Here is a 3,346-nt window from a genome sequence, read left to right as displayed (position 1 = left end):
AGTAGGTAGGGCTATATTTACTTAATCAAGCATAAGTCAGAAACTTTTGAAAAGTTCAAAGAGTTTAAGCAAGAAGTGGAGAATCGATTGGGCAGGAAGATAAGGATGTTGTGATCCGATCGTGGAAGGGAGTATCTTAGTATCAAATTCCTTAACTATCATAAGGAATGTGGAATTGTTTCACAATTGACGCCACCTAGGACACTACAGCTTAATGGCGTGGCTGAGAGGCACAATAGAACCTTGCTAGACATGGTTCGTTCCATGATGAGTCGAGCTTCATTACCTATCTCATTATGGGGGTATGCCTTATAGACTGCTATCCATATCCTTAATCTAGTCCCTACCAAAAAGGTTTCCAAAACACCTCACGAGATATGGACAAGGAACGTTCCCTCGTTAGACCACATCAAGGTTTGGGGTTGCACGGATTTCGTGAGACGTGAGACTCACAACAAGCTCGAATGTTCGAATGAGCGATATATTTTCATCGACTACCCACAGAAGTCCTTTGGATATCTCTTCTATAAACCGATTGATAATGTTGTCTTTGTTGCGAGGAAAGGAGTCTTTCGTGATAGAGAACTCATATTCCAAGAGGATAGTGGGAGGCAAATTGACCTTGAAGAGCTTCAAGAGCTAAGTGATGAAGGAACCTCAAACACTAGCACTCAACCCGAGGAGGAAACTCCGGTTGAACCAATTGACAAGTCTGTACCTCTGAGGGGCTCCGGTAGAGTTAGTATTCTGCCTGTGTTATATGGTTTTCATATAACATCTGAGGGTGACACATTTATCAATGATAGCACACTGATAAATTTGGATGAACCTAACAACTATAAGGATGCCATGGTAGGCCCGAAGTCTGCAAAATGGAAGGACACTTTGGACAGCAAGATTTGGTCCATGTATGATAATCAAGTTTGGAACTTAGTCAACAATGTACCGGGCCGTAAGACAGTCGGGTGCAAATGGATTTTCAAGAAGAAGGCCGACATGGATAGGAGAGTACACACATATAAGGTGCGACTGGTTGCGAAGGGCTTTACTCAAACTTCGGGAGTTGATTATGATGAGACCTTCTTACTAGTATCGAAGATTAAATCTATAAGGGTTATGCTAGCCATAGCTGGATTTCATGACTATGAAATATGGAAAATGGATGTCAAAACCGCTTTCCTTAATGGAAAGTGGGCTGAAGATGTTTACATGAGTTAGTCGGAGGGTTTTATTAATGCAAAGTATCCTAATAGAGTGTGTAAGCTTGAGAAATCCATTTATGGATTATAACAAGCATCTCGCAGATGTAATATTTGTTTTGATGAGAAACTCAAAGAGGTTGGATTTTCGAGAAGCGAGGATGAGTCCTGTGTATATGTCAAAGCTAGTGGGAGTATAGTTAGCTTTCTGGTATTGTATGTAGATGACATACTACTCATAGTAAATGACATCCAAACCTTGCAGGAGGTCAAGTCCTGGCTTGGGAAGTATTTCGCTATGAAGGACCCTGGAGAAGCTGGCTATATCCTAGGGATAAGGATATTGAGAAACAGAAGTAAAAGACTAATAAGACTTAGTCAAAGTACCTACTTAGGAGTGATGACTAACAGGAATTAGTCCGAGTACAGAGGATGAGATAGCAGAAATGAGTCATATACCATATGCTTCCGCAGTTGGTTCGATCATGTATGCTATGACTTGTACTCGCCCTGATGTGGCCTTTGCTTTGAGCATGGTCAGTAGATATCAAGGGAACCCTGGTAAAGCTCATTGGACTGCGGTTAAGAACATTCTTAAGTACCTGCGGAGGACTAAGGACTGGGTCCTTACCCTTGGTAGGAGTGATGACTTGAGAGTAACAGGGTATCGCGACGCAAGCTTTCAGACCGACATAGATAATTTCCACTCTCAGTCAGGATGGATATTTACCCTGAATTGAGGAGCAGTGACATGGAAAATTCCGAGCAAGAGACTGTAGGTGATTCAACATGTGAATCAGAGTAGATATCAACAAGCAAAGCAGCGAAGGAGGCGATATGGTTGAAAAACTTCATTAGAGACCTTGGAGTAATTCCATCCATAAAAGAGCATGTGGAGATTTTCCGCGATAATGAAGGGGCGGTTGCCTTAACCAAGGAACCGAGAGATCATGGAAGATCCAGGCATATCGATGGAAGGTACCACTTCATAAGACATCAAGTAGAAGAAGGATACCTCGTGGTGAAGAGGATATCATCAGAGGACAAGCCAATATATCCCCTCATAAAGGGACTGACTAGGGTTAAGCACTTGCAGCATGCAAAGGGCATTGGGCTAACAGACGATATTAGTTTTAGTGATTAGATAAATCGAAACTTGTAATAGCTAAATTGTAATTGACATTTGATGATTGAATGAAATGAGTTTTATTTATAAGTAAAGTTACTGTCTTGTGTCAGTTATTTACTATTGTTTCACTTTGCATGTTTTGACTTCCAGAATAATAAGATTTATTCAAACTATGTACAGTCGATCATATGTTGGAAGTAAGTATGAAAGAAGATTGTCATGAGTTGGCTTGTATATTGTCGAAGGAGTTAGACATAGCAACAGTTTGCTACACCATTCATGAATGCTCCTGAAATAAGATATCACTGATGGGTTTTAGCCATAAGAACATCCTATGTGCTCATACAAGCCCTAATGCTTGGATTTAGGTTTCTCTATTGTACATGAAATTCATCCAAGACTATAAACCCTAGATCTAGTATATGATAATCAATATAACATATGAATTAGAGTTTAGATCATACCTTGATTGTTATGTAGCAATAACAATCTCAAATCCTTCTTGTATTGACTTTAGAAAGCTTAGAATCACAAATGTCACTCCTCTAATGGTTCACAAACACCAAGAGTAAGAGGATGAAGAAGAGAAGAGAAGGAGAAACCCAAAAACCGTCCAAAACCCTAAGGAGTTACTTGCCCACGTTTTTGGTGCTCTAGGGATCTTTAAATAGTGAAGCTATTAAGGTTTTCAAACAAGGAAACCCTAATTTGGATGCTTAAGCCCTAAGCAACCCATGGACTCCTTCCTTAAAGGCCCTAGGACGATTTCTAATGGGTTTCCCCATAGAATTCATCCACCCCTTTAATATGGAGTCCATTAGCTCAATATTCAACTATCATACAATTGACAGTTCAAGTCCCTTAAGTTTAATTAATCTCTTTTAGCCATAAACTTAATTCTTATTAATTCTTGACTAATATTAATTAAACAATATGATTTCTCCTTTAATATATTATTCTCATAATATATTAATAAATCATATTTAATCCTTTCTTTCCATAATTCATCCTATCAAGT

Source organism: Lactuca saligna, chromosome 5 (genome assembly GCF_052625555.1).
Source record: "Lactuca saligna cultivar CGN05327 chromosome 5, ASM5262555v1, whole genome shotgun sequence".
NCBI classification, from domain to species: domain Eukaryota; kingdom Viridiplantae; phylum Streptophyta; class Magnoliopsida; order Asterales; family Asteraceae; genus Lactuca; species Lactuca saligna.
The sequence above is the reverse complement of the archived record's forward strand: the minus strand, read 5'-3'. Positions refer to the sequence as shown.